Source organism: Stigmatopora nigra, chromosome 16 (assembly GCF_051989575.1).
Source record: "Stigmatopora nigra isolate UIUO_SnigA chromosome 16, RoL_Snig_1.1, whole genome shotgun sequence".
In the NCBI taxonomy this organism is placed as follows: Eukaryota; Metazoa; Chordata; class Actinopteri; order Syngnathiformes; family Syngnathidae; genus Stigmatopora; species Stigmatopora nigra.
The window spans coordinates 6,653,834-6,664,310 of NC_135523.1; the positions used below are offsets into that span (position 1 = coordinate 6,653,834).

General features: G+C 37.7%; 1 protein-coding gene across 7 annotated transcripts in view; it reads right to left on the reverse strand.

Moving 5' to 3' along the window:
- The window catches only part of jcada (junctional cadherin 5 associated a), a 97,899-nt gene extending 87,442 nt beyond the window's left edge, over positions 1-10,457 (reverse strand). For 5 of the 7 annotated variants that reach the window (XM_077735740.1, XM_077735734.1, XM_077735736.1 and 2 more), the window contains exons 1-3: positions 10,320-10,439; positions 9,658-9,812; positions 8,703-8,827 (exon numbers count right to left, since the gene is read on the reverse strand). The gene's annotated coding sequence lies outside the window, so the exon portion shown is untranslated. Of the gene's footprint in view, positions 1-8,702; positions 8,828-9,657; positions 9,813-10,315 lie in introns of all 7 variants that reach the window. The other 2 variants (XM_077735735.1, XM_077735739.1) reach the window with 2 other exon arrangements.
- Between the last annotated feature and the right edge of the window lie 20 nt (positions 10,458-10,477).

The following is a 10,477-nucleotide window of genomic DNA, read 5'->3' on the forward strand; positions in this document are numbered from 1 at the left end:
CTTGGTACTCTCCAGTGAAGCAGAGTGCCAACAATGTGGCTTTTCTACAATAAGAATTCCAATTCTACTCGTTGCAAGAATCAAATGTGGTACAAATAGTTTAAAAGCAATTTGCACTTTGATGCTTTGCATGACAGAGTCAAATGATTCGTTTTGAGCTCGACGAACAGATGGAGGACACAGCCTAGACAAAATTTATACATCGACGAATCTTCACATTGGTTTAGCATCTTAACATTTGTTTTGCCACGCCCTGCCCATGTAAAAGAAATTTTAAAAAACAGTGACAAGCAAAGAGTCTTGACTCATAGGCCAGCAACAATCCCCTCACTGCATGTCCTTGTGCCTTCTTGGCTACCTGAACCTTAGCAGAGCCGATGAGGTTATTAAGAGGATCCAAAACCGTGAAATACCGCTCTTTATATGTATGACTCCTTAATAAGATTATCTTTTTTCATTTAAAACCTTAAACCTGTTAGCTTTGGCGGCTTGACTCTTGGCTCTTACTCACTTAATACTTTAGTTAAGTTTCACTCCTTCTATATGTGTAATCTCGTCAAGGAGAGTCGAGCTGGAAGTTTGTTGGTATTCACGGGTGAACAATGTCAAGACAATGACACTACATTTCATCTGACTTTTCGTGTTTGACGTTCATGTTTGCAAGAACACTATAAAATACATTTGTGGACAACAAATGATCCATACAATTTTCATTATCCGCATGTTTCATTACATTAATGAAATGTTTCTGAATCTCCTTGACAGTGCTCAAACTGCATCCTTCATTGGCAGTCTTTGAGTATAAATGACCTTCATGTACAAGATCAATGCTCAAATAATTTAAATATGCAAATCAGAAAATGGATAAAGGAGAAAATAATGTTTAAACACAGAAAATTACATGCTTGCTCAACTGGGATAGGCTCCAGGATCCCCCACAACCCCTGTGAAGATAAGCATTTGAGAAAATGAATGAATGGTTATTTTTCAAATCCTTGAACAAAATTTTTTTTGCTAAGATGCACTTGAACAAAAAAATGCTTTCAAGAGCAGATTTCACACAGATGTAAATACGCAAATTAGAAGCGTGCCAAGCTCCATTTACAGCTGTTTACAAGAGTTAGGCTATTGCTTAAGGTTGTAAATACAGTGAGACGGATATTTTTACCGGAAATATGAATACACTGGCGAGATTCATAACACTTAAGGCTAGCTTATGAATATTCTAAAAGTGTTCGTAATTCGACCCTGGCTTTTCAAATACTGCAACTAATATCTTAAAAGCAGAATTTATGAACTCAGAAATCAGTGTGATTGGTATCAGAGTTCTTCTGTCTAGATTAAATTAGATTAAGGTCAAGGGCTAAAGACATTAATATGATATTTCATGTGATAATACAAATTTACAAATTACCTTGTGATAATATATATATATATATATATATATATATATATATATATATATATATATATATATATATATATATATATATATATATATATATATATATATATATATATATATATATATATATATATATATTATCACAAGGTAATTTGTATTTGTATATATATATATATATATATATATATATATATATATTATCACAAGGTAATTTGTATTTGTATATATATATATATATATATATATATATATATATATATATATATATATATATATATATATATATATATATATATATATATATATATATATATATATATATATATATATATATATATATATATATATATATATATATATATATATCGTATAAACCTGTTTTAAGTGAACAACCATATGATATCCGATCCACTTTAATCCTTAATCTGAGGCAATTGATCTTGGTGACACCAGTAAATGAGGATTATCACCATCATCATTTAAAGTGAGGATATCCTCATGTACAATGAACTGCCTTCATAAACTCCCCTCCCTTACTTCTCCTTTCCCATGACAAGCTGTATTTAAATACTGCTAATGCTGTTACGCAATGGAATTACTCATTTTTATATCAAGTAAAACCTTGGATTGAAGGAATGCTTTGCAACAATGGCAGCCGTTCATCCCCCACTACACAAAAACATTGTGTTCCACGACAATACCCTCTTGTGTGGAAAATGGATGGCAATGTGGTTCATTGAATATGAAAAGTAGAGGGGGAAAAAGCCAGTATCTTCCGTATTTTTGTTGAAGGCACTCTCTCAGAAAGAAGCAAATTAATGAAATAGCTGATATGGATAACGTACACGGCTAAGCGAGCTAAAAATAAACAGAACCACATGAGGGCTGGCATTTCCCCACAGACGACCCTCGCACCGCCCCCACGTGTTTTTTGCTCATCACCCACTTCGTTTCCACTCGCTATGCAGTCAAAGATACAATGTGCATGCTTTAGAGGTTATATGCACAAAATGTGAAGGACAGGTGCGGTTTATGAAAAAACAATTACAAACATTTTGCCCGCGAATGAAGATGCACACATGGTTGGCTGCAGGAGCATGACGGCTTGCAGGTTGACAGTTTGGTGTCAACTCCTTACTGTATTTGTGGCCAAACTAAGATGAGGGAGGGCACGGATGGCACACACTAAAAACGGAATGTGGTTAAATTGTTGACGTCAGTGGCTTATATATAAATAAGGTTCCACAATGTGGTTAGTAAGCGGTTGTGATTGTTTACAAACACACAGCCAAAAATGGTTTGCGATGTGGTCACAACAAATGTAATAAGAGTGATTGATGTTTCCCCGAAGCAAACATGTTAATAAATGGCACCAACAAACTGGAAAGAGAAAAGAAATAATAAAAAGGCGACGATTACACTGAACTAAAAAGACAATCGCTCTGTGAACTAATATACCACAGGCACCAAGCCTTTCGATGATGTTTTCTTCGACCGTAAAAGACAATCCTAAAATGGGTGTGCTTTTGGCTGTTCTCTAATTCTGCATCTGTTTGGACTGTGCACACACAGACCCTTCTGGGTAACAACAGCCCATCACATTTAGCAAACAGCAAAGATCTGCAGATTATTTATCTATGTGACAACACCACATTCATTGGAGGGCCTTTCTCTTCCTGAGGAAGTGCACCGCTGTGGGGATAAACGAGGCACCAACTGGGTCCCAAATGCTTCCAATCAGTCTCTCTGCAGGCTTCTAAAACATGTCAGACGCATGTTTTTGACAAGGGACTGGTGAATAAATAGCCAAGTAAACATCAAGTCTAAGTCTACAAATTCAGAGGTCCACTTCAGGTACGCACTAACTCAGCAACCTAAAGTGTTGGAATCGATTAATTGCCCAGCATCCACACGCACAAACACACACCAACATATTTAGTCAAGCCCATAAAATGTACCTTGTTAATGTAAATGAAAATGATTTCTCAAATGAATTCTATAAAGAGTTAACCACATATAGCTATCAAATGCCCACCAACTGTCCAAAATAAACAGTCAAAATGAATAAATTATTCTTAGAAAACATCCGAATATTAGATTAGATAACTTTATTCATCCCGTATTTGGGAAATTTCACTGTCACAGGAGCAAGAGGGTGAGAATAAAGACACAGAAAAATAAATAGGTAATAAATAAGTTAATAAATAGATATATAGGTGTGTTGCTGTACCTCTGTGATCAGCATAGATCTGGTATTTAAAAAAATCCCATTAGGAAATCAGCAAATTCCTAGAAATACCTAGGTGTTCTCAGCACCAAAAAGGTTGACAGATTTGTTATGTCTGCCCAATTTCTTTAAGAATCAGTAAAAAAAAAAAATTAAAATACAAGCAAACCAAATGGCACCCCAATCACCATCCAAAGTGTTAAGGAATCTTAGTTGGGCAGATAAGAGTGTAAAGACAGAGCCAGAAAACCCCTGCTATTGGGGATAGGGAGGGGTGGAGCATTGCTGCTAAGTGAAACCAGAGTATTTAAAAACCTTCAAAAAGAGTCGCTATATGCCTTCGTTCTTAGATTAAACCAAATAAAGTATATCAAAACACCACTATAACCATTTATAAACCAGACTAGCATTAATTTCTTCTTCAAATGCAAAGATCTTGAATATTTTTTATATATTGGTTCAACATTCTTGATACCAATTACTTACTACTTTCCTTTTTTCAATTTAACAGGGCTTGGGCACTATGTTGTCTAAGGCCTTTACAGAAAAAGCACAAATTTATGCAAGGGGATTAGTTTTTTGTTTTTATGTTTTTGGAATTTTTGCAAGCACAGAGGATTAGTTCCAATGACTAAAGTGTGAATAAGTGAGTCCAAGAGTAGCAAAACAAAAATTAGGTAGGGGATAAGTGTGATTAATTCAATACCGCATATCATTCATAATCAACTGGAAACCTATCACACTACCGGACACAAGTCAACCGCATATTCAACGGGATGTTTTGCTTGGAAATGACGCTCTTTTATGCCTTGAAAAGAAAACAGGCTCCATTTGGAGCAGTCCTGATAGAGTTTCAATAGCTGTTAGTTTAATTTACATCAAATATTTTACATAAGGGTAATTTCTTTTGACTTTTTGTCCGAATCAGGCCAGAGTTTTAAGCCATTTGCTTACATAGTCATCCAAGAAATGCAAGCCTGTTTGATGTTTAATAGTCTTTTGCGAACTGAACTAAATACTATATCCTTGAATTAAAACCAAGCATCTAAGCACATTTTCTTCATATTTGGATTTTGAATCCATTGAGAAAAAAAATGATACATTGAATTTGCCGTTTAGTTTCATAATATATAAAGGTATCTTGAATTGTTGAGTTTGAACAACTGCAAGAACAGTTTGCCCCTGCATTGCCACCCATTCACTTGCATTCTCTGCCTTGACTGTAGTGTGGATTGCAAGTAAATTAGCTCATCTAGAAAGGTTGGCCTAAAGACATATGCTGTATAATTATTTTGTTAATCATGTCCCTTGGCAAAAGTTCCTTTGCCCTAGCTCTTGCGTGGGCTGCTAAAATAGTCACCCTTGTTGTTTGAGTTCAATTGAGTTCAGTTTTTGTCAGACACTGCTGGCAGGAAAATTAAAGGCAGAAGTCTATTCTATTGCATTAATTCCACCAATACATCACAGGGTGCAAGATTATGCTCTAGTCCCGATTTGTTTTCTTCTTGGACCGGCCAAAAAACTGTCCTCCAAACTTATTGTATGCCAAGACCCGAGTGAAAAGCTGTGCAACAACTTATAACGTTTCTACGAGCTAATTTTACATTACTGACCACTTGGGCCATTGCTCGACTGAATGCACTCACATGTAAAAGGATATTCAGGGATGAGCCTTTGTACCGTGGCCAGCATTTTAAAATGAGAGAGGAAGAGAAATAAGATAACGGCAAGGTCATTAGGCACACTAATCCACGGAAACGCTGTTCTGCTACTCGGTAGGCTTCACCTGTACTTGGCTATTCCCAATCCATGCCATGTCCTAATTAGCGTCGGTCTATGTCCAGGAATATCTGGAGATGACTGAGTGGCATGGTTTAGCAGCCAGAAGCAGTCTGATCAAAGGGTTAGCATGCCATGGCATTTTTCTAATCAGAAGAGGACACTGCTTAGATCCTGCCCAGTATTTTAGAGGGTAAGGTAAGGTGAACAACAAATAACCTTGATTCTTCTTTGATTAAGGAATGACAATGCAGTGAAACTTTAAAGGTCAAAAACACTAATTCAGAACACCGATGACTGATTTCTCCAATATTTTAAGTCAAGGGTGTCAGACTCGGGTTGATTTGCGGGCCACATTAACGTCAACTCGATTTCATGTGGGCCGGACCATTTTAGATATATATATTTTTTTAATATAAATGCATTAAAAGAACTGGATTGAAATTCCTGAATATTCAGTTTTTTTTTTTTTACAGATCTAAAACTATGTAGCTTTAAATATATTTTTAGATTTTACAAAATGATTTTTGAACTAGAAACACAGGAAGAAATTGATTAAAAAATGACAATTGTTGATTTAAAAGGGGGGAAATAAGGAAAATTAATATACATATATACTTTTCATTTGAATTTGATCCTAAAACAGAAAGTAATTTACCATGTGTTAAAATCCAGGTAAATTACAATATAATTTGTGTGCAAAGGCGAGTGTATTTTTTATGTGCTTTAAGAGACCACCACCAAAGAGAAAAAAATAATAATTTTGTGGGGACTTCAAGTATCTAGCCAATTATAACAGAGGGCCACTTGATTAGGGCAAGTAAGGAGACACACTGGACAGCTTGTTTTTCCTATGCATTTGTACAAGAGACAGCCTGTGTTTAGCAAATGGTATTGACCTTTTAAATGAAAGAGTAGTGTAAGTGGTGTGGAAAAAGAATGATTTTTTTTTGTTAACTGATGATCTACATACACCCAATAACGTGGCTCTTTTCATCCTGTTGCTTTTAATTTAAATTAGTTTATCCCTGGTTCTAGATATGATTTATACTATTATAATGGAATAGTGAAAATAACTCACTAACTCTGCAGTGTTTCCGCTGATTGCAGCTATGCAATGCAGTCCATTTCATGATTCATAAACAATCAACCGAATATTAAATGAGAACTTAAATGTCAAATCGATGATTATGTCCATTCCTTGTGGCTACACAACCATTTCTTGATGATGAAGTAGTACAATCCTCCCTCCCGCTCCTGTCGCTCGTTGGCTTCCCACTTAAAAGATTCATTCATTATACAATGTTACATTACATCTATTTCTATTGTGAAAATTACTGTTATAATTAATGACAGGCCAGAGGAGGGATCACATTAGTTAGACATGGGCTCATTTAAACATGTGAATGTCAGAGAGCCATGTGGACTTATTCTCTTAACCCTAAAATACTTCCAGTTGTTAATTTTTATCGTTATGAGTAATACACTGTTTAAGAATGAGTTGTTCTATTGAGATGTGCCTTATAATTGGGGGACAGGCCAGTGTCCATGTGTGATTGTGCATATTTCAAGTGATAGTATTCATATTGTGCAAGGTCGATGTCATCATTATGCTTGAGTATGCATGATATCACCAAATCTGGCTTCAGGTGTTAAATAGGTTAAAAGGACAGCACCCGAGTATTGTCTTCCATAAGGTCTATGTTAAATTCTATGGTCACTAATATTGTACATGCACATGTACAGATCATTTTCTTTTTACATTATCAGTACAAAATTGTCCATGCACGTACGAAAAGTAGTGAATCTCTTAAGATTGGCTGATATCTTACATGGTGTCATGGTATGACTGACATTTTGTTTTCTACTTGCATTTCTCAAATTAAAACTACCTTAAGGTTGTTCACGTTTTCGAGATTCCATTGCAAGTTACTTGAATAGTCTAACAGACAGCAGTACACTAGGAGCTCGGTGCATAAATTTAAATGTGAACCAGATAACAGGTGGGATGAAAGGATTCTCACACACTTATGAGGCACGACTGTGGAAAGCTGCGATGTAAACAAGTGAAAACAAATAGTGCGGGTTATATCACCAGAGCTTGATTGCCACATTAGAATAAATTGACGCAACGGAAGCAGAGAGCGGGCAGATGGGCCAAACATATGGCCAGCATCCAATCAGAATACAACAATATACACACCAAACGTTTCACATTTCATGCCACAGCTCTCTTTTATCACTCTCAGGAGGCCCACAGGCAGATGTCAGTCGCTCTCACATGTTTCTGCTTGGCTACATCCATGAGCCTCGTCCTGCCTTGCTTGCGTCACCTCCACTCTGACATCACGTGTGACATCAGAAAGGAGCTCCGAGGGGATCCCTGTAGCTAGGCAAACATCCGATGACTTTCAAAAAGGCTACTGTTTCAGCCTCCCAATGGCAAGAGTAACAATCTATATGCATTTAGCCCTGAAATAATGCTTACGATGGACAATTTGAATGAGGAAAAAAAATGAACTGAAAATAGCACGACCAGCCTCAATTAGACAAGTAATATTTCAAAACAAGTGTAATTTTAGGGATACCACACTCCCTTTGGGGGGAAAAATGCCAACCCCAGCACCTCCCCACCCTTGACTTATCACTTAGGCCCACTCATAAAAGTTTGACTCTTTTGGAGTTGTGAAGGGCCCCTCAAAATACGCTGAGCAAACCTTTCCTCAACTGCTGGAAGGAATTAATGAGCTGCTTCCTTCTTAATACCCCCTTCTTCACCCCCACCCACTCCTGAAACTCACCATAACCCACCCCCCTAAGGACTTCAGCAAGGCCTTCACACGCCAGCCCAATAACAACGATGTGTGAAAGACCAACACGTATGCCCGAAGAACCATATTCAGGATTTCTTTCTCCCTTTTAGCTAATCTTGCAGAATGGTTGGTGACATTTACTAACTAGCTTTTAATACGCACTCACTGAGCTATGAAAGGTCAAAAACCAAGAGACGTTGCCGTCAGGCAAAACCATAAAGACTAAATAAACAACACTACCGAGAATAAAAATTAAGACCTCGGGCTACAGATGACCAGCCAGAGAGAGACACATTAGTACATGAAATTTGCAAGGATATAACTGAAGTCCAGAATTTAAAACTATGAAACCCATGCCAACATAGTTCGCAATACATTATGTCTGACAAAGCGTAGGTCGAAAACTCACAACTTACTTAACCATTAAATGAAAATCACAATTCAATTGCACATTCAAACAGTTTTAGGATGACCTTACCGTGGATTTTGATTAGAGGGAAAGAAGTCAATGCCAACATGCTTGCAGGTGATGATAAAGTGACATGCGAGCATCTGAGCAACCATTTGTCATCAGCCAGGTTCCATTAAATGCATTTGGTGCACCTGAATAAAGATGGGAGCAGAATATGTGTGTTATGAAAATGACTGACAGTCGCCTCTGGGGTTGTTATTACACTCCCCAAAATGAAATGTTTGCACACTCAAAATAAAAGGTATTTTGAGGTGCATTCCTGTCTTTTAAATGAATTTAACACATAGTGATGGCAGGGTTTATTTATAATTATTTTGCACACCACTGTGGATGAAATATCACTTCGGCAGGTCAACAACTTCTACAGGTCTAGAAGAAATTTCTCTTCGGGGATGCTCTTCATCAGTAAGACTGAAATCTGAATGATGCTTTTTGTCATATGCCTTCATTCTCTTTATAATACTAGACTACCCGGACAGTGGATGTAATTTGAAATGAGTTTTGGCCTCTTCCCCACTGAACAGAACACCAAGATCAGCTAACGTTAGCCTGGCTAGCTCCATCAGCAATCTTTAACCTTCAGCTGATCAGGGGAAGGAAAAAAAAATACCGCACGTTGCCCGTCACTCTTCAAGTTCCAAAAATCCAACGAATGCATTGCGATGATCCAAATTCGCTCCTTAAAGTGACACCAAAACTGAACCGATTGACCCCCACAAACACACACGACACATTCCGCTGTACGAAAGGCAGACGAAGCCGGGCAGGAGAGCGTGGAGGCGGCTGGATTTAAGTTGAAGGCACCGCTGGAATTGTTGACTGGCGCTCGGATGCGACTCAGCCTCTTTCACGCACGCATGCACACACACGCACCGAGAAATGTTTACACGCGCAAAACAACCACGCGCAAGATATAACGCGATCGCAATGCAAGATACTTTTCAAATTGTGTTTTATTTACCTGAGGAGCGTGTCGTTGTGTCTCCTCCTCGGTGGTAAGATCTCATCCCTGCCGCTGCTCCGCACGGAATGAGCGAGATCGGATGTGCGGAAGGGAACAGCCCCCTCACGACGGCACCGAGGGAGCATCCCACCTCCGCTCCAGTGGGCAGGCAGCTGGATGCAACGTTAATGTCAATGACTGTACACTCAGCGTTTCGCCTCAAACGCCCAATGGATGAGATGTTTCCAACTGTTTCAAATCGATTCAAAGCGACATCTTTGGAGACTAGCAGCGGTTAATGAATAATTAACCTCCATATATCCTTGACCATGAAAGTACTGTAGCTAATCATAAGGGCTATACAGTTTCATACAATCTGGAGGAAATAAACAGCCTTTAATAAAATGGATGATCTTTGCATTTGTTATATTAGTCTTTAATTAGGATTTTTAACTCTTATTTCAGCTACTTTAAAAAAGCATCAGAACATGATTTATAGGGGAAGTATTCAAATAAACCTGTTCATTTTGTGTACCGCTCAGATCCTCACAAGGATCGCCGGATCAAAGTTTTTGGTGCAAAACTTGGGATTTTAATGACAAAAAGTCTAGATCCAAGTGACAAAATAAACAGTGGGAGAAATGCAAAGTGAAAAAAGGGCAAAAAGATGACTTACTTACTGGACGGAATCACAAGGTAAATGTAGCTAGCAAAACTTTCGCGGGAGACGTCACCAAACACACAAAATGCTAATCAAATAATCTGAACACAGCTGGCTTTGACAGGAAGCGAAAACACGGGGTGGTCACTTCCGCCCACCTTCACACGAAAACCCAAA